The following is a 27,981-nucleotide window of genomic DNA, read 5'->3' on the forward strand; positions in this document are numbered from 1 at the left end:
AAAAAAAGTTTCTGCCATCTATAAAAAAGAAAGCTAGATAGGACTGTTTGAGTAAATAAAAGATAAGAAAATAAATACAAAAATGACTTGTGTATCACTCTTAAGAATCATTGCTAAAGTGGTAAAGAAAGTGTGGTTTATGGAGCCAGGGAGATAGTTTCAGGAGCTAGTACATAGCCTTGCTTGAAGAGGCTCAAAATTAACATTCATGATCCCTCAAGCACCAGAGGTGATTGCTGGCACTACAGGAATGATAGACCAAATATTAATGCACTTATCACCCTGGTCCCTGAGACTGTTTCAAAGCCCTAACCACCATGCCCTCTCTCAATCTCAACCCCTTACACACACACACACACACACACACACACACAACACACACACACACAAAGAAAAAACTGTGGTAATATTAGGAGGGGAATATATAGTTCAGGCAACTTACATAGTATATTTTTTTAGGTTGGGGAATAATATAACAGAAAAGGTAAAATTTAAAAGGGCAGGGAATATGTTCTGATAATCTTTATAATTCAGGAAGGGAATAGAATCCAAAGAGCAGTGAAGTGACAGTCTCAACAATCTTACCTAAAAGCAGAGATGCTTTCTCTCTCTCCAAGTGAGAGAGAAAGAGCTCTCTAGTAGACTCACGATGAAGGTAGGTTTGCATATTTGTTCACTTGGCCCAACTGAGTGCCATGTACTTTAGACAGGAACTGCAGCCATGTACTTTAGACAGAAACTGCATTTTAAAAAGTCATTGTATTGGTTGGAACCATAGTACAGCAGGTAGGGCACTAGCCTTTCATGCAGCTGACTTAGGTTACATTCTGGGAACCCCATAAAGTCACGCAAGTCCTTACAGGAGTGAGCCCTCAGCTCAGAGATAGGAGTAAGCCCTAGTGCTGCAGGGTATGACCCAGAAACAAAAAAAAAAAAAAAGAAAGAAAGAGTGTCAGTGTAGATTTTGAAAAGCCATTGGATATTTTCACAGCCCTGGGAAAATCTCTAAGGAAGGCTTATCAATAATACACAGTAAGAATAAGACTTCTAAACTTCATCTCAATATGTTAAATATAGGGCTAATCAGTCCACACAAAACCTGCCTTTCAAGACTGTACAAACCGTCATTTTGGCATGTGGATTATTTTTAGCCATGATGAATGAAGGTCCTACATGCTACTGGAAAACTTACCACCCTCTTAACTATTTGAATGAATGAAAATTGAATTATTACTCAATATGAGGATATTCCCTAGAAATGAACTTTCTATCTGAAAAATTGACCTATGTTGGCAGGATAAACATCTAATTACAGAGCATCTGGTCTTTTTTACACTCTCTCCTTATCAAGTGAATTTCCTTCCTCTCTCTTTGAAGGGCAGGGTCCCATCTCCTTTCTGATAAATATATGCCCCTGGGGTCAGAGTCATAGTACAGTGGATAGGGTGTTTGCCTTGACAACAGCCAACTGGGGTTCAATCCCTAGCATCACCAGGAATGATTCCTGAGTACAGAGCCAGGAATAACCCCTCATCATCACTGGCTGTGACCCAAAATTAAATAAAAAACTGAAATAAAATAACAAATAAAAGAATACATGTTCCTGTTCCTCCTCACTGGGGCTGAAATCCAGTTATGGAGATTTCCCATATGTAATTAAATGTGTTTCTTTCTCCTAACAATCTGAAATTAACTTGATGACTCAATGGCCAGATAAGAACCACGAGGGTAGGAGGAATTTTCCTCCTCACCCTAAATTTCCTAAAACTTCTTCACCTCTTTATTTCTTTCTGTTTCTGCTTCATTTGTTTTCATTTGTCTTTTCCCACAACTTCAAAATCTTAAGAAAGTCTCATTGAAAATTTAAGTTGGGGATTGTTCAACAGTGTAGCAAAAGCTTAACGTGTAGGAGGACTTAATCTTGCTCCCTAGCATCTCTACAGACGTGAGGTAGAGTGAGAGAAATATGAACTGTCTAAAGCTAACTCTAAAATCGTATGATTCTCTAGATCATAGAACCTGATAGTTAAAACCCCACCTTTTCATTTGTGAGACAGGGCTAGTTTGAATTCTGAAGGTTATGAACGGTATTATATTTTGGAAACGTTATTACAATATCGTCACAGTTTATAGACAGAACAAATGTGGAGAACGTTCAAACCTCAAGGAAGGAGTGTGAAGATTAAGTTTCTGGAGAAGGTAGGAGGAAGAGGAGGAGAATCACAGAAAATTAGAAGAACCAGGGCCAGTATCGCCAAACCCTGAGGAGAAATTAGAGATGCAGATAAAGGCCTAACATCTGTTCTGCTTCAAGCTGCTTTTATTTCCAAATTCACCTCCTCTCCCTTCTTTGCCTGGGTGAGGCTCTTTTTCCCTTTCCTTTGAAATAATATAAGAAGCAAAAAAAAAAAATCAACAAATAGTAGATGCCACTCTCATACCATATCCTAAATAATATGGGTATACTACCCAGGGGGATGATAATCCAGCCAGGAATTTCTGATCTTTTTTTTTTTTTAACTCAAGAAGAAGCCAAGGGAGGAGATAGAGTAACTTACCTCTTAAGCTGTTTGTTTGAAAATAATATGCAGAAAGGGAAAAACAATCCTCAACTAGCAACTGCCTTCCTTGCCATCTGCTTAATCTAAACATTAGCATATCACATATCTGGGTGAACTCAAATTGCACTGGAAACAGAGAGCTCTGTTCCACTTTTTCAGACCCTTAATGGGGGAGTCAAGTGAGAATTCTCTCTGGGATTATATGGGCTTTATAGGTTTCCAGCATATGCATTTAGGGCCACATTTCCAGTCCAGCCTTAACTCATCATACTACGACTGGAGGCAAAATTGTGCCTGGCTTAATTAGCACAAGTACTAATCAAGTACTAATGAAATTTGCCCACAAGCAGTTCTTCAGACTGGGGCACAAGTAGTGCACACAATTTCTGTATATATCACTTAGCATGTCAGCACAAAAGGAGGGAAGAAATGAAAATTCCTCCCTAAAATTTGCTTCAGGCTAACCACAGGCAAACATCTCTACCCAGAAGTAATACATTAGTTTTATCAGCGTAAACTCAGTAAATCCTAAATCTGCAAACTGCATCCCAATCTTCTGCATTAGGTTGCAAATTTATAAAAATATAGAGAATGTGATCAATGAGGACACTTTGTTCTCAGAGATTTATGAGCTAACCAAGACCTGAATTTGGAAAGGAGTGTGCTCTCTAATATACCTTAAAATAAATAGACGGTCTTTCAAGCTAAAAACATCAGCTCTTAAGAGGTCACAATAATGTTGAAAATAAACTTATTTGTTTAAACCCAGAATAACGACATAAAGAAAGCTTAGTTTTATCTCTCCTCTCAGTGATATACCCTCAGTTTTCTTTCTGTGTCTTAAATCTGCTATTAAGATCTGTCCAAGCATAAGATTAGCTTATTTACTACACAAATATTAATTACACTAAGGAAGATGCCTTCAATCTATCAATTAAATCATACTAACAGGAGCGGCAGCAAGCACATTGAAACAAGTATTTACATAGTCAAATTTTACACGTAGGGAACATTTTTGCTCTGGGATTCTCACAGTCGTTTTTCAAAAATAAAATTCTGGGTCATCCCATTTGGGAGAGACAAGAGAAACAGTGGTTAATTCTCAGAGCGAGGTCACGTTAAAAAGCCAAGCAGAAAATTAAAAGAGGACTGATGAGTACTGAAAGCTACTATCTCTTCTGCCCTGTAAACTACACTCTTCCTTAAAGGGCTGTTACATTTCTCACGGGAAAGGAGCTCACCTTTAAGAAGCTGAAATTTACCCACTTGAACAGGTGCAAGGGCCAGATGACTGGTTGTTCTCTTTATGGACTATCGACAAACGTCGCTTAAAAAAAATCATGTTCATTGTTGAGTGCTAAAGCCAGCCAATTCACACAATGCTTTCTAAAATGAAATTCAGGAGAGAGGGCAGAAATAATGCAGAATCGGGGTAACTTGGATGCAACCTGTCTGTCACTTGCGGTCCCAAACAGGAAACGCTTCCCACATAGCTTTCCAAGTTAAGGACAACAGATTAATTTTGATATTGACTTCTCTGGCCTTTTCAAAGCTGCCTGTGTCTAGGTATTAGGCTCTACTCATTTTTCCACTTGTAAATAGACATAGCGTGTTCCTACTGAATGGTGAAAGGAGGGAAAAGGAATTTCTTGTCATTAATGAGTTTTATTTTTCTTGATTAAATAGAGGTCTGTGAATTATAAGGAATTAAATTTGCTAAGGAGCAAATTTAACATGCTGTAGAAGCAAAAAAAATTCATGCGGACCACAGACTAACAAAATTCAAGCCCTCACATTCTTCAGAGGAACCAAGGGCCCCATCTGCTGATGTTTAAATGTACTACAGTAGCAAAAGGATTAAAAAGAGTGTAAGGAAAGGATCTAAAGAGCTAAAGTTGTATTCGATGGTACCATTAGAAGTCAGAAAAGCGGCTTTTTGTATTCTATTCTCCCTTGAAGCATAACTGCATAGAAGTTATTCCGAACATACAAGAAGGTGGTTTGTTTTTTTTTTTAATTTTAGTCCTCTGCAAAGGATCCCACTGCTTATAGCTTCTCTGGCTACTACCTCTCTACAGAAAGTCATTTTGAGGTTGGAAAAAGTTCTCTCTGGTTCTGCCTACTAGTACTTCTTGTATTGAAATGACTTTCAACATCTGGGTCTTAACAATGGGTTCTAACAGGCCAGAGAAATACAACAGCAGGTAGGGCTCTTGTCTTGCATGTAGCTGTCCTGGGTTAGATCCTCAGCATTCTATATGGTCCCCCGATCGTGCTGGGAGTGATTTTTGAGTACAGAGACAGAAGTAAGCCTTGAGCACTGCCAGGTGTGGCCTCAAAGCAAAACAAAACAAAACAATGGATTTTTTTTTTTTTTTTTTTGCAGCCCAGCTTGATGAGAAAGAGGTGTCCATTCAAATCACATCTCTGTCTTAGTTTGGGGGCCACACCCAGCTGTGCTCAAGGCAGACTTCTGACTCTGTGCTCAGGTATCATTCTGGTGACAGTTTAGGGGCCATATGGGATCCCAGAGATCAAACCCAGGTAGTCTGTGCAAGACAAGAGCCTTGCCCACTGTACTATTGTCCTGGTCTTCACTTCATAGTCTTAACTATCTTTGCATAAGTCCTTTCTCTGGTTGCTTTTGGTCATGACCATTGTAGCAACTGAGCAAGTAGGAAAAGAGATGGGAGAAGAGCTTAGATAGCTCAAAACTATGCAGTTTGGGTAGTCTACTATAAGTTTTATCCAATCTATTTATCCACTATTTAATCTTTCTCTCTCTAATTCACATTACCTTAAAGAAAAGTTGTTCAAATATGGAAAAGTTATGTTCCTTTATATCTAACTTTTAAAAATTAGTGTAGAATATAATATAAATAATTTTATCAAGATAACATGTTGCATATAATAGATGCTCCCTAAAATGTCTCTAAACAGAGGCAGAGACTTAGCTCAAGTGGTAGAACATATACCTAGCATGTGAGAAAACCAAAATTCAGTCCCAGATACCTCATGATTCCCAGTGAGCACAACAAAAATAGCCCTTGATGGCCCCGAGCTCTGCCACATCTAAGTACCACACCCAATAACCAAAATGTCATTAGGATATCCTCAGACCAAGTATGAATGGGACTAACTCACTGTGTTTTCATTTCTTACACAGAATGAAATGAGAAGGTACAAGCCTGGGGCTGATTCATTCTATCATGGAACTCTGAAATAACTATCAGCCAGTCCTGGTTCTCTCAGGCCCAGGACTCCATGAGCAAACCTAGTTCCTAATCTATTTCTGAGGTGAGTTTTTTAACCTTCAGGAAGCTTAGGCAACAAAATGAGTGGCCCTCTGGACTTCCCAAAATAGTCATCTTCTATTTCAGCAATATAGTGGGTACTTGCAATCTTGCTTGCTTTCTTCCAAAAGGTACTCTCAGTGCCTCAGTGCTATGCTGGAATTTGACTCTGTTGTCCACTTTTGGGGTGGATTATATGAGTATCAGTATTTGCCTTACTATCTTAAGAGAAACCAATCTTTTTTTTTTTCTTTTTGGGTCATACCCAGCAATGCTCAGGGGTTACTCCTGGCTCTGCATTTAGGAATTACTCCTGGCAGTGCTTGGGGGAACCATATGGGATACCAGGGATTGAACCCAGGTAGGCCACGTGCAAGGCAAACGACCTACCCACTGTACTGTTGCTCTGGCCCAAGAGGAACCAAACTTAGGATTAGTTGGATAATGAAAATTTATTTTTTTTAATCTTTGAAGACATTGGAGGGTAATTAAGGTCTTAATTTTTTAGTTATAAAAGGCACAAATAAAGGATTACCTATGTTTCAAAGCCATTTTGACCAGAATTGTTCTATTACCTATGACTAGTATTAGCCTAAATAATATCCAGAGTATTTCTATTGAAACAAACCAAGAAACTTTCATTGAGGAAGTGCTCCTAAATAAACCTGATTTCAGGAAGATGAAACACTGCTTATTATTTTGTGTTATACTTCTTTTCAAACATTAAAACATTTTACTTGATTCTAATATTTTAATATATTCTCAGGAGGCGGTGAGGGAGGGGAAATGTCTCCCAACCAGTGGCCAGTGTCCCTGGCACCATTTATGGTGATAGTCAAATAACTGGATCTGGTATTTCTCAAGGACCCCAGGAATAGGATCTTCTCAGGTCCTGCAGTGGGAAAACCCAGGGCTACATTTGATGACGCTGGTGGGTTAAAAGAGGCCAGATGTGGTGCCAGTGATTTTCATATTTAGGTTCCAGCGTATGCAAAGTATATGCTCTGTCAACTGAGCTATCCTCTTACCCCCCTGCTACCTACATGCTTGCTTGCTTTTGGGTGGCCCTCTAGCAGTGCTCAGAAAGCCCAGGGTTCCCACCAGCAATTCTTGATCACCAGGTCAGTGTTCCCATGCAAAACCCAGAGAAAGCAGTGCTGCTTGGATCTTGTAGGAGCCAGGATTGCCTGCACCTCTCTGGCAGTGCTGAAGGCCTCTGGGCTGTATTCAAAGATGCTCAGGGAACCATGTGGCACCAGGAATCAAACCTGGGGAGAGCATAATACTAGGTATGCACCTTAAATGCTATATCAACTCACAGCCCTCTACATGCTTTCTTTACACTGTTGAAGCATATTTAGTTTTAGTCCACCATGACCCATCACTGCACCAAGAGAAAAGCAATCACTTGTACTATTCTGTCAATAGACTCCCGTCCCCTGTTTACCAATCTCAGTTTTTCCAAATTATCCTCTTTTCCTAAGTTATTTTTCCAATTTATTACAGTTATTTGCGAATGATAAGCAAATTTTACCTCCTAAAATATTCAAAAGAGTACACCTTAGAGTAAGTATTAGTTTGAAGAGTACATAAACAGCTTCATTTCTCAAACCAGACTTCTTTATTAGTGTAATGAATACCCTTTTACTATAATATCAGAGTCAAAAGCTAAGACTAGACTTTTTGACCAGTGATCCTGCAAGGTCTGAAGTTGGGAGGACCTGGTTACTGGTATTCCAAGTGCTATGGTCTGCTCTGATTGCAAGATTGTTTTCTACACTCCTTTTTTATGAATCTTTGATTCCATTTTCTCACTCTTATCCCATATCTTTAACTTCCAACTGTATTTCGTCAGTCATTTGAAGAGAAGCTATTTGAATCACTTCATTAATTATAATAGCATTGTCTCCCTCTTCAGCTGTGGAATTTAATTCATTATACTTAATTCCCAGGTATGTCCAATATAATAGCTCCCCTGTCATTCCCAAAGTTACATTCATTTGTTTATTATATATCTCAACTAATGTTACACCAACTTGGTCAAAAAAGAAACTTGGGTTTTTCTCTCCTTTACCCACTATGTCTTAATATTTTATTTTAAATTCTATATTTCTTCATGTTTAGATGTGTGTAAAAAGAAATGCTTCTTTAATATACTATTTCCTCTCCATTCTTATATACATTTTTTTTCGGTATCCTTTTGCAGAGTGTGTGTATGTGTGCGTGTTCGTGTGCGTGCGTGCGTGCGTGCGTTCGTACGTGTGTGTGTGTGTGTGTGTGTGTGTGTGTGTGTGCTGCTAGAGATTGAATACAGGGATTCACATATGCAAGCCAAGTATTCTACTGCTGTGCTACATCCTTGCCAGTAGTTAGGATGTTTAACTATCCTACATGACCATCCTCCACTCTTGTTTCTCAGTCTCCAATTTCCAGTTGTTCATGTACATCTTTTATCTACCTGCAGTGTCTAAAACAGAGACGTAACCTTGTAACTCCCTTGCATGAAATAATGATTTCTCATCCACTATGTATTGGAACCTGAATCTTGCCTCCTCCATTCTTACTTCCTAGCACTTTGTGCTTAAATATCCAAGTTTCAAGATCAAATCATACATGGTTCTGTTTTTCAACCATACTTCTTCCTGCCCCTCTTCCTTATTCATTCTGATTCCTCTGCCATAATACAAAGGCATGGGTCAATAATAATATAACACACCATAAAAGAGAACAGTTCTATTATGCTTGTAAGTGTTTTGAATGAAGGAATATAGAAGATAAGTTAGAAGTAAGAGCCGTATTTTGAAGGTCATTATATAGAGACAAATCATGATCAGTCCTTACAAGAAATCACTGTCATTGTCATCCATTGCTCATCGATTTGTTCGAGCAGGCACCAGTAACGTCTCTCATTGAGAGACTTATTGTTACTGTTTTTGGCATATCCAATACGCACGGGTAGCTTGCTGGGCTCTCCGAGAGGGCCGGAGGAATCGAACATGGGTTGGCTGCATAAAAGGTGAAAGCCCAAACGCTGTGCTATCGCTCCAGCCCCTTACAAGAAATAAATTTTAAAAACCATAAATCACAAGTAAGCATAAGGTAAGATATAAAGAAGTAGAGAGAGCATAGAAGATATCCTGAGTCCATGCTCTGAAACTACAGAAATCCCAGGACCCCCTAGAGAGAACTATTTCAATTTTTGCTTTTGATAAAGGTAAACAAATCAGCTTTCCCTGAGCTACTGTGGCCTTTTCTTCCTCTAATAATCTCTATAATCTCTTTAACATATAAAAAGTATGAACGAACTCCTGTAAGTAAAATGGTCTAATAAAAACATTACTAAATGTACCTTTTTCATTTGAACTTTACTGCCGGACTGTAAGTTTCCTGAGGGTAAAGAACAAATATAATATCTGCAATTTAGTAAACTGTCACAGTCACTGTCATCCCATTGCTAATCGATTTGTTCAAGTGGGCACCAGTAACATCTCTCATTGTGAGACTTATTGTTATTGTTTTTGGCATATCCAATACACCACGGGTAGCTTGCCAGACTCTGCCGTGTGGGCACGATACTCTTGGTAGCTTGCTGGGATTTCTGTAAACACTAAACAAAATATATATTCAAATCCATGAATGAGATACTAAATAAGCAACAGTCTTTGGGGACACGCATTGTTAGGACAACAAACTTAGGCTAACTATGAAACAAGTTATATAAAACAAAAGGACGTTTAATTGATTCCTTGAAATCTTAAAGATATTTCTTTCTGTGTATATGTCTGCAAACACATATACAGCAGTGCTCAGCAGCCACTCCCCAAAGTGCTCAGGGATCAAACCTAGAGCTTCCCCAATTTAAGCATGCATTTAAGCCCTTTGAATTATCTCACCATCCCAAGATACTTGATTTTTAATGGGTAATATGCAAGGGAAAACTTTTGTTTGTTTTAGGGATACACCTGGTTTTACTCAGGGCCTACTCCTGACTCTGTTCTTAGAGCTCGGTCCTGGTGGGCTTGGGATAACATATGTGGTGCCAGAGATCAAACCTGGGTTGGCTGCATGCAAAGCAAGTTTTCTACCGTCTTTATTATCCCCCAGTCCTTGCAACAAAAATTTTTCTACCTACCTCTTATCATGTGGGCTAGAGTGATAGCACAGCAGGTTGGGAGTTTGCCTTGCACACAGCCAGCCCAGGTTCGATTCCTCCGCCCCTCTCAGAGAGCCTGACAAGCTACTGGGAGTATCCCGCCCACATGGCAGAGCCTGGCAAGCTACCTGTGGAGTATTCGATATACCAAAAACAGTAACAACAAGTCTCACAATGGAGACATTACTGGTGCCCGCTCGAGCAAATTGATGAGCAACGGGATGACAGTAACAGTGACCTTTTATCATGTAAATAGTTGCATCTGACATTTTTGCCATGTGCAGTTTGAGATATACTTCTACAGACTAAACAAAGACTTATTGATTGTACATGATATGCTTAATATATTACCATATCTTCTAAAAGATAGTAAAGTAACAAGGTTAAATTCTAAATCTTAAGAACTGAATTTAATGTCTCTATTCAATCATTACCACCTTGTTCCATGATATTTGTTAAATTTTCAAACTAATTTTATTATTGCTTATAACAAAAGTTTTTGTTTAAAAATGGAGCACAAGTTTTCTTTAAACTATGCCACAAATGCTGGTATCTTGCCCTAGTTAATCTAGTAAGAGAACAGTGAAATATTATCAACAGTACACTTCATTTTTTGACTGTTTCAGCCACAATAAAGAGATTATGAAAATTCTAAATGCCTTGCAACTTAAAGCATATAAACCCTATTTTTCAAACCATATGAATAGCTGGAAGAAGCAGCTAAGAGTAAAGGCAAGCAGGGAATTGTAGAATAAAACTTTCATAAAGTCTCTGAGATGTCTAGTGAGGAAGTCTCAGGGCTGACTGTTAGGATGATTTAAAACCTTAAACACCATTTTGTTGACACATAATTCTTTTATATATTTTCAGTATATAAATTGTGAGCTCCTCTAAAGGAAACACAGTTTTTCACAGTGAAAACAAAGAAAAAAAGCCTCCAACTCTTATTACATTTTAAGCACCAGATAACTTTGCGTGTGGGTAACCGAGTTTACAAAATCATGTAAGTCAGCACTCTGTGAATCAGTGTGGCAGGAAGCTTTTCCTAAGCAGCCTTTCTATTGACAAATATCTGACTGTTTTCACATTTAATATTTTTCCTTATGGTTGTTAATGTGTGGTGAAAATATGGAAATGTGAAAGCCAATAGATTCCATGGCTACAAAACGGATAGTACCTAATGCAAACACAGTTTTGTTTTCTCTCTTTGAGGCTGAAGAGTCTTCAACAACTACCAATAGGTTTTTGTTCCTTTGAAGGTTTTATTATCCAAGATACAGTTTCCTCTATGAGTAATATCAGGATAGAAGTGAAATTTACCTTTTTATATTTGGGGGGAGACAATGCTCAGTCTTTATTTGTTGTTTATTAAGTACATCAATCACATGTAAGAAAGACTAGAGTGATAGTACAGGGGTTGAGGTACATGCCTTGCATGCAGCTAATACCAATTCAAACCCTGGCACCTTATGGTTCTCCAAACATTGCTAAGTGCAACCTAGAAGACACCACCACCACTACTCATGGTTGCCCAGGTAATCCCTGGAGCCAGAGGGACAAAGAAGCTTTGAGTTTGAGGACCTTTATGTTTAACTGCCTCCTGATTGGCTGATAATCACAGGAAAGATCCCAGGCTTTCCTCTGGAACACACTTGTGAGATAGGAAGGAAGGAAGGAAGGAAGGAAGGAAGGAAGGAAGGAAGGAAGAAAGAAAGAAAGAAAGAAAGAAAGAAAGAAAGAAAGAAAGAAAGAAAGAAAGAAAGAAAGAAAGAAAGAAAGAAAGAAAGAAAGAAAGAAAGAAAAAAGAAGGAAGGAAAGAGAGAGAAAGAAAAAAAGGAATAAAGAGAGAAAGGAAGGAAGAAGAGAAAGAACGAGAGAGAAAGATAAAGGAAGAAGAGAAAAAACGAGAGAAAGAAAAGAAAGAAAGAAAGAAAGAAAGAAAGAAAGAAAGAAAGAAAGAAAGAAAGAAAGAAAGAAAGAAAGAAAGAAAGAAAGAAGAAAGAAAGAAAGAAAGAAAGAAAGAAAGAAAGAAAGAAAGAAAGAAAGAAAGAAAGAAAGAAAGAAAGAAAGAAAGAAAGAAAGAAAGAAAGAAAGAAAGAAAGAAAAAGAGAAAGAAAGAAAAAGAAAGAAAGAAAGGAAGGAAGGAGAAATTTATAATGGGAATTGGGGCCAAAAGGGTCGCTTGTTCAGGTGTTTCAAAAATTTCATTGTTTTGTTTTGTTTGTGGGGCCACACCCAGAAGTGTTTAGGCTACTCCTAGGTCTTTGTTCAGGGATCATTCCTGGTGGGGCTTGGATGATTAATCATATGCCAGGATCAAACTGTGGTAGACAATGTGCAAGACAAGTGTTTTGACCCCTAAGCTCTTTCTCTCTGGACCCAAGATTTTCTAAAATTTTATATGCTCAGACCCTAACACATTGTCTATCATCATGAAAGTTTACAACATGGAAAAAAATAATTAATCTTTCTAAGCTCAGATAAGTGTTTTTGATAAATCTTATGACTATATCATAGATATTAAGCTATCAATTTACTTATTCAACAACTATTGACTGAGCCTCTGCTGGATCTAGCCACAATTCTAAAGTCTGGAATTATAGCAGTGAAGGAAAAGAGTGGCAGCCCCAAGAGAGATCACACTTTAGTGGAAGAAATAGGCAACAAGCGGAGAAGCAAAGAAATAAACTACCTTAATTCTTGAGTCAGAAATCTATGAAGAAAAATGAAACAGGGGTAAGGGACAAAGAGTGATAGGAGCTATAATTTTTGAGCAGTCAGAAAGAATAGAGATAAGTGTGGGGAGAAAAGGAATAAATTAGAAGAAGACATGTTAACATCTGGGTGAATACTACCAAGAGCTATTGCAGATGGCTTAAGCAAGGGAACATGAGCAGTGTGCTCCAGGAATAAATACAAATAAACCAGTTTGAGGGTGTTGGGAAAATAGCAGGAAGCCAGAACAAATAAGGCCATATAGACTATGTTAATGTATTTGGGTTATGTGCAAAGTGTGTTGAGAAGTGATTATGACAGATACTCAGATTTTTTCTTTTTCCACTAAAATTCCAAACTTGATCCGAACAACCTTGAGTTTGTCTGTATCAAACAGGACTCTCATTCTTAATCTCAGACTGAAAACCAATTTTTAAATCAGTTCTCCAAATGCAACAGAGTTCTGCATACTCTGAACTTGGGCAAAGTTAAGGGATTTTTGTCCCTGTCCTGCAAAGGTAAATATTTTTAATAACTAAAATTGGTCAAAGATTGATCAATGATAAGCCTTGTAAAGGCTGACATTTTTCCAGCTATTTTATGGTGCAATAAAAGGTGAGCATCAAGAACAAAGCATGGACCATCTTCGTTCACCTTAGTCCAAGTGGGAGGTAGGCTTTGCTGAAGCTTGCCTAACTTTGAGCAATTTTTCTGACCTATTGCAAGGAAGTATAAATCATTTTCTTGAAAAGTATTTTATTGCTTTTAATATATAATCCTAACTTAAAACAAGGCATCTCTCAATGAAAGCACTTCTTTAATGACAATAATGAAAAACATTCATGTGCATACTAATAAAATGCGGTAAAGTTCTCTAGATGCTCTTGCCTATAAAATGAGATCAAATCTTGTTTTACTCAGGGTAGGTTAACATCTGTTTTTTTAAATTTTCAACTCTCAAAGGTCTAATACAAAGAAATGTTATTTGTGTCACTTCTTGCCCACAGTCTAAGTTGGCAGTAAGGGGTTCAGCTTCTTGCAGTCATCCAGCCATCAAGCTCCTCACACCTCATTACTTTGCCCTCTTCAAGGTCCTCAGAGTCTTTTACACTCAACCAGTGGGTGGGAAAGTGAAAAATGTACGTGTGACTTCTCATTCCAGTTTTAGGCCAACCTCAAGGTACTAACTTTCATGATATCCCTCCAAATTCCCTGGTCATCTGTTCTTGTTTCCTTTTAATTTCTCTTCTTCTTAACTTACTAAAGTCAAAGAATATGAAGAAAGGGAAATAGATACACTTCCTAAAGCATCTTCTCATCTCCATTTAGAATTTTCTTTTAGGGATGCAATATTTTGTTTTTAATATCCATATGCTGGAATCTCGCTGTATTTTGAGACTCTCTCTTCAAACTTTGGGTTAATCAACACTTTCACTCTAATAGGCCTATCACACTCATAACTCTAAGTTGAACTTTCAACATCTGTTCCATACAGCATTACCTATGTCAGTTGACGAATTTTACATTATGGTAAAGTAAGATAGTTGTGGTTATCACCAATCCCTCTGTAGTCACAATTTTTTTTAAAGAGAGGCAATTTCTCTTTTTTATTATTAGTGTTTCAGTATTTTTTAAAGTTTTATTGGATCACCGTGAGATACAGTTACAAACTTGCATGATTACATTTCAGTCACACAATGCTCAAGTGCCCATCCCTCCACCAATGCACATTTTCCACCACTATTGTTCCCAGTGTCCCACCCACCACCCCCACCCCACTCAACTCCCTGCCTCTGTGGCAGGTATGATCCTTCTTACTCTCTCTGTAATTTGGAGCATTATGATTTGCAATACAGATACTAAGAAGTCATTGTGTCTTTGGTCTACTTTCAGCATACATCTCTTATCCTGGGAGATCTCTCCAATCATCTTTTACTTAGTGGTTCCTTCTCCATCCCAACTGCCTTTTCCCTCCAGCAAGTGGGACTGGCTTCCAAACCAGGCATGATCCTCCTGGCCCTTATCTAGTATCTCACATTCTTGCTATATCCAAATTCTGAGAAATTTTAAATGGCTCCTAAATGGCTACTTCATGATCATGGACATCATCATTCTTTGACTGTCACTGTCACTGTCATCCCGTTGTTCCTCAATTTGCTTGAGTGGGCACCAGTAACGTCTCCATTGTGAGACTTATTGTTACTGTTTTTGGCATATCCAATACACCACAGGTAGCTTGCCAGGCTCTCTGAAGGGGACAGTGTGGGCGAGATACTCTCGGTACCTTGCCAGGCTCTCTGAAGGGGACAGAGGAATCGAATCTGGGTCGACTCCCTGCAAGGCAAATGCCCTACCCACTGCGCTATCGCTCCAGCCCATTCTTTGACTAAGCTATCAAAATGATCTCCAACATGTTTGATTCTACTATTACCCATGGCCTATTGGATATGCCAAAAACAGTAACAACAAGACTCACAATGGAGATGTCACTGGTGCCCACTCGAGCTAATCGATGAGCAACGGGATGACAGTGATACAGTGACAGTGATTGACTCTCTATACTTTTTCTTAGCACAGTAACTACAGTCTTCTTTTTAAAAGTAGATGAGATGACTCTTTTATTCAATGGTTTATCATTTGCCATTTCACTCAGGATGGTTGCCAAAGTAATTACCATGCCTATAATGCCCAATGTTATGTAGTGTTTTGAGCAGTCTTTCCTCCTCTCCACTATCCTCCTCATTTCTCTCTCTCCCTCAGACAAACTGGTTCCCTTTAATGCTCTTATCACAGACAATGCACATTTCTGCTCTGGGGTCTTTACTCTGATGAGGATGTTCTTCCTTCTGATATCTACATGACTAAAACTCACTTTCTTCAGTATTCCGTTTAAATTATACTTTTGCACTAAAGGGAATTCTGCCCATGCTTTTTAATACTGAATCTTGCCGATTCTCTACCTAACAGTGTACAACTAAATCACCTTACTCATAAGTATTATTTTTTACTCTGTGCCTATAACCTTTTGACATGCTACAGACTTTCTTCTTATTATGTCTATCATTTATTTTTTGCCTTTCCATCTGCTTCCCTTCCCATAGGACTTTAGCTGTTCAAGGCAGAGGTATTTGTCTTGTTCAAAGATGAGTTCCTCTTATATCTTTGGAGGGAGGAAGAGGAAGGTAAAAGGAAGCAGGTTTAAAAATAGAATGCAAGATGGTGGAAGAGAGCAGGCAGGAACTCAAGATTGATCTGTTTTATAAAACAAGCTTTACCACTTCTTGAGTCAATTTTGCTTTTCTTTTACTTTGTAATTCTAGGAGCTGTACTTCAAGATCCAGTCTGTGTTCAGGAACTTCAGGTAGATTGAAATTATACATTGAAAACAGTATTGGATTCTAATAGTCATGATGCATTGGATTATTTAAGTACAATATATAAAGAAGAAGGTGCTATACTGAATAAAAGTGCTGGCAATGCAGTTGTCAGATTTGCAAAGGCTATAGGCCTGCCAAATTTTACTACCAGATGCTTAGAAAAAAAGAGAAAATTATAATTCCAACTGGTCAGTGGTCAGAAGGTAATATTCAAAACATCCTACCACATGGATAAACAAGAAAATAATTAGAAATCAAATGTTAGAGAATTCTGCAGTGAGCATGAATGTAATCCACAGGATAAACAACACTTGGTTGACATTTGACTGAATAAATTAAAACCCAAAGTAATTTGAATAAAAATTCAAGACATGTATCGAAGAAGTTTAGGACAAGAGACAAAAGATGAACTCTTCCTTTTGCCATTCAAGCTCTGATGGAGTTTATGGGTAGGCAAAATAAGGTCAAAGGCCTTTTCTTTTTTTGTTGCATTATCCTCTAGCATTATGGAATACACTTTATTGTAGCAAGACCATAACTTGACTCAAGATATCCATTAAGCTGAAATCCATTAAGCATACATTCAAGATAGTGTGTGGCTGAAATTACTACACTCATAGCAAATAAAACGTCGATCCAAACCACCTACATTGTCTCATGTTTCCTTCAAACAAGATTAATAACAAATAAGAGACATTTTACTGGCATTTCATTACCTTCTGTTAGAGAGTAACAGTCACCAGTTACCCCGTGAAGGTGCTGGGCATCTGCCTGTCACTTGTGTTAGTGCTCATGAGCATATGCATGTATGTGTGTATACATGCGCATACACACATGCACACATGCATAAGGGTTTTCTCTGAACAATAAGGACAATAATATCACGAGTTCTACAAAACTGACTATATCATTGATTTTTTTGTCCTGTAACAAATATTTTTCAACAGAAATGTTTTTGGAGACTTTTACATAGTTTGGGTTTTTGAACTTCAGGCTTTTAAAAAACTAAAAATCATTTCAAACATGATCCTCACATTGAAAACATTTACTGCATCATATGCATACCAATACATGCATGTACAGAGGCTTTTGCTTATACAGAACTGAAAAACTATTGAGTTAATGGTTACATCACCAGGATAACCACAGATTCAGGGTTTCAGCTTGCCTGAAATAATGCAATTCAGGAAAAAGAAAGCACTGAGTCTGTGATCACTCTAGTAATATACTAGAGAGCTATACTTGGTATTGAGAGAAAAAAATATATATAGCTACACTTGATATACAGAGGAAAAAAATTATAGAGACTAAGAAGTCTGATAGGTGTGAATATAGGATAAAAGGTTCATTCTGGTGACCATTGAAGATGCAGCAACTCAATGATTTTACAGAGTGAGCAAGGCCATTGCCTACTATATCATATCCATCAAGAAAAATAATTACATCCATATCAATTATTGGTCTATTAGAAATAAAGACCTGGTAGAAGGACACTGTCCAAAGGTGATTGTCTAGTGCTTTAAAAATAAATGTCTTATCTCTGCCTTGGCATTTTCTGTGCCATCAAAAGGCCATTATCCCATGACAGTTCCATTCCACAGACATTAACATTAGATACCAATTCTTTCTAAAGGCTCTTTACAATGCTTTGTCTCATTTGGTGGGTTTGCCAAATGTTCTTCACATTTCATTAATAAATTGACCCACACAAATCCCTTAGGACTCTAAGAGGAAATTAAGTTTTATTCTTTTTTTACTTTTACTACTCTAATTAATACTATTAAGAATGAAAAGATGCTATCAATAGATCATTCAAATCTAGTAAATTAGGCAGCACAGTTTAAATGAAATAACATTAAATTAAAAACTCTTAATAAATATAAAATTGATTATATTTAACCATAGAAAGATCAAAAGCTCAAAATGTTATATTTTTTTATCTCTACACACAATTATCATGTAAGAAAGTGTTATTTGTCCAGCTTATTGAGGAAATAGACTTAAAAAGTTTCTTAATTTCTTCAACTTCAAAGCATGAGTCTGAAATCATTTTACTTTATTGGTTTTTGTTGTCTCAAACTCTAGAGCTTCAGGCAAATCAAATAGGCATTTTAGACCTCAGTTCCCCTATTGGTGAATGTGGAACTAGGTTAACTTATGTAGCTCACAGTTCCTCTAGAAATGATTTCAATCTCTTGGTGAGTGCAAGAGCAAATTTCCATTTTTAAGTTGTAATTAAGTGTAGTGGCAAAAAAAAGAAACTATGTCCTAAGAAGAAAGAGTAATGCCACTAAAATCTTACTAGAACATATTACATTCTTGTTTCTATCTTTTTTATTGCTCTACACAAATGGCAACTTTACATCTCTATATATATGTATATGCTGCAGACACACATTCTCTATAAAGTCTCCTTGGGTGGGCTGTTCCAATGAAACAATAGAGCCAAGTTTGGAAAAGATGATAATTTGATCCCCAACTTTAATAAACTTTCTACTTGCTTACAACTTAATCTTTCACTTGAGTTTTACTTTGTTTTGATAAGAAAATGCAACTTAATTCCTTTGGAGTTATAAGACCTTTTATGATAACTTCTGGACCCTTCAAATGGAAATGATGCAAGTAAGTAATTACAAATTCCAGAAGACCCACACACACAACTTAGTGTCACTGAACCTCAACCTAAAAGAAAATCAGCTACTGATTCATCTCTTCTCAGATGAGGGACCTATTTTCTGTAAGTGCAGTTCAGTAGCTGGGAGTAAAGAAAAGTTTACCATAGATATGGAAGCATTTCCTCAAGACTTTACAGAGCAATAGAAATGAGTTTTCCCAGTTTAAAGATAACAAGCACAGACTAAGGAAGATTAAAAATCAACAGCACTTAGGAGCTGGAGGGAACCATGAGCACCTATTTGGCCCAAATCACTGCCCTGTGGAAAATGAATGTCACAACTTTTCAAAACAAGGGAGGCAACCTGACCCTTAAAAATGTAATCTTTTACAGAGCTGAATCCAGCCACAAGAAAGGGAAGAAACAGGGAAAACTTTGAGGTCCTCCAAGGCAAACCAAGTTTCCTGCACCTTCTTCCCTGCTTCTGGTCAAGTAATAGCCTGAAATGATAAATGATACCTAACAGGAGAGTAGATGACTCAGATGCAATCTTCCCATTTCCCAATGTGCTCCATCATTGCCCCACACACTGAAAAATCTTCAGTTCAGATGATTATGGGATTTCACTTAAACATAGCATAGTTAAAATTTTAGCATTGCAATATTTGCTCATATTCATTGTGATTGTATTAACTTTTAGATTCAAATATTTTTGTTGTAATATTTTTAATATATTAATATTATGACCTGAATAGAAAATCGTACCTTGATTCTGAGGAATGTTTTTTCAGGTAGCTCTAGCAATTCATTTGTTGCAAAGTTTGGGTACACATAAAGTGCTGTGAATATAACAAGATTATGGCATGGGAAACAAAGAAAGTTATGTTGAAACAAGTTCAGTAAAGAGTGTGGATAATTTCTCTCAATGGGGAGGGATAATCATCCCAAATAAAAGAGAAGAATGAGAGTTGTAGATGGAATAACAGATCTGCCCTTAGGTAGGGAGAAGAGTAAGTGGGGAAGTGGGGAGGGAGAGAATAAGTTATTTCTTTGATAATGCTTCATTTCTTAAGCTCTCATTCCTAGCAATTTCCATAGATAAAGTTTTGTACAAATAACTTTTGACATATGCCCACAAAACTTAAGTGAAAGAAAACCAAACTGTCAAATCGCACTGAAGGTCTGATCTGCTGACAATTTAAGACAAAGATATTCAGAGTGAAGGTTGCTTCCCAATCCCTTAATCATCTGTTGTGTCCTGACATTCTAGGGGTCTCAGTGGAGTGAAAGACAAATAATGTTCCATATGTGCAGTTAAAACTATCCTCAACAAGGGTAAGGTACAACTGAAGCATCCTGGCCCTATGTGATTAATATCCATGCACTGGAGCCACCTCTTCAAAGACCTACATGATTAAAAAAGTCATACACAACAAATGTAAGCACTGGTTTGCTCCTGTGACCATAGATACTGTGCTGATCACCCTCCTGGGAAAATGCTCATAGTTCACTCATTTATACAAGTTTATCTTGAGATTCATACCCCAAATTGTTGATTATCTGCTCTGAATTTTCCAACCAGAACTCAGCACAGTTCTTTCTTTTCATCTTTTTCCTTGCCAGAATACAATTATGGAACTAATAGATATTAACAATCACTTTTTAATTTAGAAGAAAAAATTAATATCTTCAAGGAATCCTTTGCAACAGTTCAAAATCTGATATAAGAACACCAATTTTCCTGTACTTTTGAATTATCTGTCCCCTTCTAGATGCAGAGATATGGGAGAAGAGATGTTATACAGGCAACTATCAGCATGGCTATAAAGTTGTGCAACATTTCCCATGAGGCACATGTACTAAAATATACATCACTTTTGTCAATCCTGCTCCCTTTCATGCTATAGATGACTGAGGACCTAAAGAGAATAACATGTTATATAAGCGCTAATATTTTTGATACACACAATAAAAGAAACTGGAGTATTACCCACAATAAGTGTGAAATAGGTAGATGTTGGTGCTTGGGAATGGATTCATATCTTCCTGATGAGAGCAGGTACATCAATTGTTTTGCAAACATTTAAACTCAGATCTAACCCCAGCACTGCATATAATGTGGGTAATACTCCCGTTTCTTTTATTGTGTGTATCAAAAATATTCGTGCTTATATAACTACTGAGCAAGACTAGTAATGACCACTGTGTGCAGAGATAACTGTAAGTCTGAGTATTACTGGGTGTGGCACAAAAACAGACACAAAACGAATTGTAGAAGAATAATACTCTGCTGCTATTGCACAATGTGTACATAATGTGCCTTCTTTATCAGTTTGTTTTAAATATCAAGACAAGAAAGGGTAAATTTATTCTTAGATCCATATTGAAAATTTATGTGCATGTGTACATGCTAGTGGAATTTCTACAACGTTCTAAATTGACATGATAAAAAAATTTAAGATTTAAATGCATCCTCAATCAGTAGAAGAAATTACTCCAAACAAGTTAAAATATATTCAAGCCCTAACAGAAAAACATTTTAAAAGAAACTTGTGCTTTATTTAATGAGAGCAATGTTTTGCTACAAAGGGAATCATTTTTATGCTTCAACAACCAAATATTTTCTGTTATATGCACATGTGACTTGAATGTACAATTTGAAGCAGTTATTCAGAGTCAAGTTCCTAATATTCAGCATTGTTCTGTATCCTATCTCACTGCATCCTTTCTTAATCAAACTATATGTAGTTGCTCATATAAATTCTGTATCTGAAAAAGGAAAGGAGGAAATCTAACAGAAAATTTCTTGCCAGATGGAGAAAATTGAAACATTACCCTTGTTTCTTTGCCAGCACAGATCCATTTTGACAAGCTGGAAATGATTTATGGGGAAAAAAACGTATTTACACTGGCAGAGATGTTATTAATTGCCATACAATGTTCACATTTTTGCATTGTTTTGTATATGATTACTTACAAGGTTTAAATATACAGTCCAAATATGTGGCTTTTTTTGCATGCTGATTATTATATGACAGACAAACTTACAATACATGATGCATGCTATAAATTTTATTTAAACCTTCACAGACACCACCTCAGTCAAGACATGACAAAACAGCAAATCCACAAACAGCATTCAGAGAAAACAGGTCATTATGTGTGTTCATACACACAAGGGCATGCACACATGGATGCAAATGATTTTAAAGGATTATGTACAGTACATGGGAGTTGATGATTAATATAACACTCACAATGCCTAAAAATATCACTTTTATTACTTTTCATAATAGCTTTTGCTGCATGAAACAACTTACCAAAACAAGGCCATCAAATGTTTGAAAATAAAAATATTAAAGCAATATATAATTTCTAAGAGAATTTTGCATCAAAAAGATTTTCAGATGTACTAACATTATTCTCATGATAGAAGCTTGCAAGGTATTTTTTAGATATTTTATTTTAATTTTTTTAAATTCTTTTCTTTGAAAGTAATTTTCTCATATGCTTATGTGGTTGTGAAGAAAAGAGAAAAATTAGTGAGAATGAAAGTGAATAAAGTAGCAAGGCAATTTATCATGGGAACTGACCAGCAGCTATCTCCCTGTTATTATTCTTATAATACTGTCATTTTATACTAATATAGATAGATATAATTATTACTATTCAGAACTCCAGATATTAATCTAATATTACTAAGATGTTTTCATATAACAGATACTTTGTCCCTAAGTTGTTTAAAATAGATCCATATTCATTGAGGACATTTTAGGGTACCCTTATTTCTCGTTGTGGAAATTAATTTCAAAAGTCTGTTTCCGGCAGTCCTATCAGCATTCTTACAAGCATTCATTTGTAGCTGTCCCTTAGGTTTAATGTTTTAGTAGCATAGTCTCTCTGCAATTAGTTTTCTGCTCCTTAAATGTAAATCAGTTGTAAGTCTCTATAAACACTCACTCTCTATGGTGTTTCGCAAAATGTTCCTATTGTATTAGGTCACTCTAGGAGGCAAATAATCCTAAATGTGAAACAAAACAATGTGCATGTGCCAAGACTATAATTTAGCTGTTTATGATTTACCAACTTCATTTTTACTTGAGAAAATGGATTCAATATGCTTATTTGAAATTAGTTCATAAATAAGCGCTTATTGTGAATGATTAATGAGTGTGGTCCTGCTTACATAAGATTAATTTCATCCAAGGTCACTTTATTCCACTGGGAATTTTGGCATTTGCCCAGTGACCCCTTGTGGGTGGTCTTCACTTTGCAAACTAAGACGTCCAATAGGAAGCTGGGTCATCCAGCTGCCAAGCATCACTTTCGAGCTACTTTTTTCACTTCTTCATAGCAACTCCTGTTTCAATCCCAATGGAGATGAGGACAGGCCTAGTTTCAGAGCATTTATTGGCTTCAGATCCTTGCATATATAATCACTGATTCAAAAATCTTTCATTGAGCATCTATTTCCTATCCATCATAGTATTGTGCTAAATAGTATGTGATGGCTAGAGTCATAATGCAGATCCTAATTGTTTGAATGAAGCCAGTTGCTCTTGTATAGCAGGTTGGTATATTTATATTTGAGGACTTTTGGCATAGATCAACTCAATAACCTAAAAATTTTTTAATTATGCAGCAATTTTTTTAAATTGTACACATGCCAGTTAATAAATGCCTTTGGACACAAAAACTGAAGCTAAAAGTGTAAGAAAGAACAACCAGAGCAATTGTTTTCTCTTTTCTTTTATTAGAGTGATGCAGAAAATAGATGGGTGCCCTTGGTAGAATGTATAACAACAAATAGGAAGAAGAATACTGGAATATGAAACAATTTTATTGCCTACTAGCTATGTCAGCCATTTAACACAGTTTAAATCTCTCTCGCTTCTTCAGCTTCTTGTGTAAGATGGTCATGATGATGATGATGATGATGATATCTAGAAAGGTTGTTGCAATATTTAAATCAGTTAATTAATACAAGCATTTAGAACACTGAAATATGTGCTACTTATTATTAAAAATGTATACCTCTGAGCTTGGAGAGATAGTACAAGGGTAGGGGTAGGGCATTTGCCTTGCCTGTGGCCAAGTTGGGTTCAGTACCTGGCACCTTTTATAGTCTCCAGAGTCCACCAGAATGATCCCTGAGTGCAGAACCAGGAATAAACTGGATATGCACTCCCTCCTTCCCAAGCCAATAAACAAACAAACAAACAAAAAACAGTTCACAGTCACTTATGGATCCTTCTGCTGAGTTTCTTTCTTCCACTGGGGCCTGTGCTGATATGTAAGCATCGGTTTTCATATGCCGGCAAGCTCTGCAGCCACCGGAGACATATGAAGTGGCATGACAAGCAGTACAAGAAAATGCATTTGGGAACAGCCCTGAAAGCCAACCCCTTCCAGGCTGCTTTACACTCATGTAAAGGTGATTGTGCTGGAAAAAGTTGGGGTTGAAACTTTAAAAAAAAACTTGCTATTAGGAAGTATGTTTGAGATCAACTGATCAAGAATGGCTAAATAATCAATAAATCAATCAATCACTTGTATCACTTGTAGTCCCGTTGATCTTCGATTTGCTCAAGCAGGTGTCAGTAATGTCTCCATTTGTCCCTGTCATGAGCTAGTGCAGCCCAATGATATCTGTTCGCTCCAGGAACAGGAAGAGCCTCAAATCGTTCGTCCAGAGATTTGATGAAGAAATCTGACTATCCAGTTGGTGGGCGGCCATGAGGTCTTCTGACGTCCCGTGGAATCCAGTCGGTAACAGCTCTAGTCCATCGGTCGTCTCTGAATCGCATTACATGACCGGCCCATCTGATTTTTGATGCCTTGACAAATGAGACAGCATCCCTGATTCTTGACCATTGACAGAGGTCAGAACTCCAGATTCTTTCTTTCACCTGAGTGAGACATGATATTCCCAGCATAGCTCTTTCAATTCCTCTTTGGGATAGCATTCTCATCCTGTTTGCGTAGGGCCCAGATCTCTGAGGCATACGTTAGTGCAGGAAGAATGGCAGAATCGAAAAGATGTGCCCGGAGTCGGAGGTTCTTCGTTCTCTTAACCAGCTCTTCGACGCTCCTGAATGCATTCCACGCTGCTCTCTTCCTACTGCGCAGTTCTGACACCAAGTCGTTCCTCATGTTGATTTCTCGACCCAGGTACACATTGCTGCTGCATTTGGAGATGCTCGTTCCATTGAGAGCAAATGGAGCTTCAGGGACCAGTTCGTTTTTCATGAACATTGTCTTGTTGAGATTCAGCTGCAATCCTACCTTTCCACACTCGTGGTCAAAGTCGGTCAGCATTTGTGCCGCTTGGCCAATGTTTGGTGTTATGAGAACGATGTCATCAGTGAAGCGGAGGTGGTATAATTGCCGACCGTATATCTTCACTCCCATTCCTTCCCATTCCAGTTGTCGCATGATGTTCTCAAGGATGGCACTGAAGAGTTTCGGTGAAATGGTATCACCCTGCCACACCCCTCTCTTTACATCAATGATCACTTCCTTGTAGAATGGTGAGATCCTTTTGGTGAATCTACAATACAGCTTGAGGAGGATTTTGATATACTGAGTTTGAATGCCCTGTTTGGCTAGGGCTTCGATGACCACATCAGTCTCAACAGAATCAAAGGCCTTCTTTAAGTTGATGAACATTAGGCAGAGCAGCATCTTGAACTCTCGCGAAACTTCAATGAGTTTGGTTACTGTGTGGATATGGTCTATCATGCTGAATCCCCTTCGGAACTCGGCTTGCTCGCATGGTTGTCCTTCGTCTAGTGTTCTGCCTATTCTATTCAGGATGACACAAGTGAACAACTTATAGACGACAGACAGCAGGCAGATTGGGCAATAGTTGCCTATGTCATGAATGTTTCCCTTCTTGTACAACAGAATGGTCCTACTGGTTTTCCACTGGGACGGAACCTTGTATTCAGACAGGTAGCGTGTGAAAAGTCGGGCCAGTGTATTGATGAGTACTGATGGCAGATTCTTCAGGAGTTTGGGTCTGAACTTGTCCGGACCAGGTGCTATTCGTGTCTTTACCAGCGAAATGGCGTGTCGGATTTCAGAAGGGAGAACGTTAGGAATGACATATCCATCCTGCGGAATTTGGTATGTGGGCAGGTGGACATGGCTGTCAAAGAGATCCGAGTAGAAGTCATGAATAATCCTCTCCATGCTTTTCTGGAGGATGTGATAGATCCATCGGGACGTTGGAGGGCAGTCATCTTGGTCTTGTAGTTGGCGAAGGACAGGCGAGCATTGCGGATACTTTTCCCGGCTTCTGCTACACTGGCCAACACTGCTGCTCTTCTCTCTTTGAGGTCTTCCTTTATCACATCTCTGCACAGCTTTGTGAGCTTGGACATTAGCTTGTGGTTGCCTGAGGCTCGTGCCAAACCATGTTGATGAATGAGCTCGAGAGTTATCGAAACCAGGCGTCTGTTTGTGGCTTTCTCACTCTCAACATTCTTTGCACAGACATGGAGGTGCTGAACCAGTATATCGTATTCCTCGTCAATGTTGTCAAGGATGGCATCTTCCCACCTTGCTTAATAGTGCCAAAGAGCTCCCAGTTTGTGGTCATTCTGGGAGTTGTCTTCTTAAACTTAAATTTTGCAGACTTTTCTCCCCGCTCTATGAAGTAGAATTTCACACAAAGGAGACAGTGGTCTGATCCCATTTGGAATTTTGGGACAACAGCGACATTGGTCAGGGAAAACCTTCGATTGAATATGATGTGGTCCATTTCACCCTCCAGGTTGCTCTCTGGACACTTGGGCTGAACCTCATGCACACACAAGTGAAGCCCTGCAAAGCCAGGTAAGCAGAATTTTGTGACTTTAGCTCTAGGTTCAACGAGACCTGGAAACAAGATCTTCTGTCTGCCTCCTCCAATCTCTGGCATCTGAGGGAGGGGTCCAACCCAGATGCCCCACCCTACCCAAGATTAATACTTCACTGGCCGACCCCCACAATATGCACTACCCAGCCACCGCCACCCTCCAGGTTGCTCTCTGGACTGCGTAGCCGCTTTGTGGCCACGCGACACACCATAAAACACTTAAAGCCTATTATTCCCACACCATAATTGATAGGGTTCAAATTTGGTGTGAACCATGGTAACACCTCTAAGGGCGATTGGAGGCTGCCCTAAAAGCCTCCTTCTCTCTCGGAGAGCCTGTCAAGCTACCGAGAGTATCTTGCCTATACGGCAGAGCCTACCAAGCTACCCATCTGGTATTCGATATGCCAACAACAGTAACAACAATTGGCCTCATTCACCAGTCACCAAAAGAGCCCCCAATACGGCAGCGTTAAGAAAGATGAGCAAAGAGAGGCTGAAAAAATCTCGAGGACAAACTGGACTGGCAAAACAAAGAAAGACTAAAATGATTGTCTGTACTTTCAAAGCATGGACAATGGACAATGGCATCAGAAGCATTCATCGAGGACCTGATGGTGCAAGCACAGAAGATCAAGTACGACATCACTGGTCTGACCAAAACGAGAAGACATCAATCACATCACACCATTTTCAACACTGGAGAAGAATTGTTCCTCGGAACATGCGACAACAGAGGCATTGGTGGCGTTGGTGTCTGTCAACACGAACTTGGCCATGAGCATTGATTCATTTGAATGCCTAAAAACCCGAATTGGATGATTACACTTGAATAGATGTGGCTCATTGCCTGCAGTTTCTATCTTCATCGTCTACGCACCAACTTCCAACTACGATGAAGAAAAAATTGAGAGGTTCTACATGGAACTGGAGAAGTACTCTAAAGAAGACCACACCTTCTACAAGATCATTGTTGGTGATTTTAATGCCAAGATAGGTCTGAGAAGGTCGCCCGAAGAACTTCGCTTTGGGACACATGGCCTAGAATGGAACAATCAGGGTGAGAGACTGTCTGAATTCATCATGTCTACCAAGAACATCCATGGTAACTCACAGTTCCAAAAGGCTGAATCTAAACTCTGGACATGGGATTCTCCCGGTGGACAGTTCTACAATGAAATTGACCACATCAAATAAATAAATAAATAAATAAAAGCACGGACTTTGTACCCAATGATCATTGCCTGAATTTTTACTGAGGAAAGCAATGAAGCGCAGTTGCTGGATTTGGTCACAAAGGTCATCCTGTTGTTGACATTCCCTGAGTCCCTCTTAAGGTTGTCAAAGTAGCCAATGTATCTCTTTTTGGCCTTATACAAAGGCAAGAAGGACAGGTCAAGATCTTAA

At 38.2% G+C, this 27,981-nt stretch overlaps 1 pseudogene; it reads left to right on the forward strand.

Moving 5' to 3' along the window:
* The first annotated feature begins 649 nt into the window (after positions 1–649).
* LOC101547656 (40S ribosomal protein S23-like) lies at positions 650–27,981 on the forward strand (annotated as a pseudogene).

This window comes from Sorex araneus, chromosome 5 (assembly GCF_027595985.1).
Source record: "Sorex araneus isolate mSorAra2 chromosome 5, mSorAra2.pri, whole genome shotgun sequence".
NCBI lineage: Eukaryota > Metazoa > Chordata > Mammalia > Eulipotyphla > Soricidae > Sorex > Sorex araneus.